The sequence below is a fragment of the Myzus persicae genome, unplaced genomic scaffold, assembly GCF_001856785.1.
Source record: "Myzus persicae strain clone G006 unplaced genomic scaffold, MPER_G0061.0, whole genome shotgun sequence".
Lineage (NCBI taxonomy): Eukaryota > Metazoa > Arthropoda > Insecta > Hemiptera > Aphididae > Myzus > Myzus persicae.
Genome location: NW_019100586.1, coordinates 29,208 through 30,193, shown reverse-complemented (window position 1 = coordinate 30,193; position 986 = coordinate 29,208).

Sequence of the window (986 nt, the reverse complement as noted above, 5' to 3'; positions counted from 1 at the left end):
AAGCTAACGATACGCACTCTGGTGGCATAATCCTCAACTCGCATATTTGGAATGTATAGATATAATTTTATATTGGTTATTTTACTTTTTACAATAAATTAATTAAGTTATCGAAACTTTATACGTTTTTATAGCTAACTGTATACGTTGGTAAGTATAATTTCTACTAATGTTATCAAATACATTTAAATACACTTCACTTAAGACAAAATGTATGCGAAATGTCGGGAAAATAAATACAATCTTTTGACTTGAATCCCGACTCGACGTAGGGGGGAACCCCCGTAACCATCAGTACGATAGGCGTCGACAGCGCTCCCAGTGTTAATTTGTTTTGCCAATAACAACATGTCGATCGGTGACGTCAAATGAAACGACGGATCCGGGAGCGCGAGATTGGAATATCCACTGCAAACGACTTTTGTGGTAAATCAGTAGTAATGGTCGGCAACACCCATGCCTGAACCGGTAGAGTTGGATCAGACTCGAACCGCGGCTGCACTATGCACTCAACATGCCCTTGAACTTCAGCGACTGTCGTCCCCGACAACCCGCTTATCGGAGCAGTCCAACGCGATAATTTTATCAATTATCGCGCTGACCTGTGATGCGCTATCTACTAACGCGCGCATTGTTTGCACATAGGGCAGAGCCGGTGCTACCTTGCACGTGCCCGAGCGCGGTACCTATAACAGCCGACGCCCGGTGGATTCACGACAGACGCACACACCGCCGTTTCGGCCGGTGGTGGTTCCTCTCCACCCTGCCGCTCATCTGGTGACAAGTGGAGAAGCATGTGACGCGAAGGTTACAATTAGGTTTCGACCTACAATTCTGGATCCAATGACCGACATTTAAACAATTAAAACATACACGATTCTCACGGGCCCATTTAGTGCGACCTTTCGCCATGTACATGCTTAATCTGATTAATCACGTCCAAACGCTTAATCTTAAGGCGCGCTACGCTCGGTGGCCTCAATCTC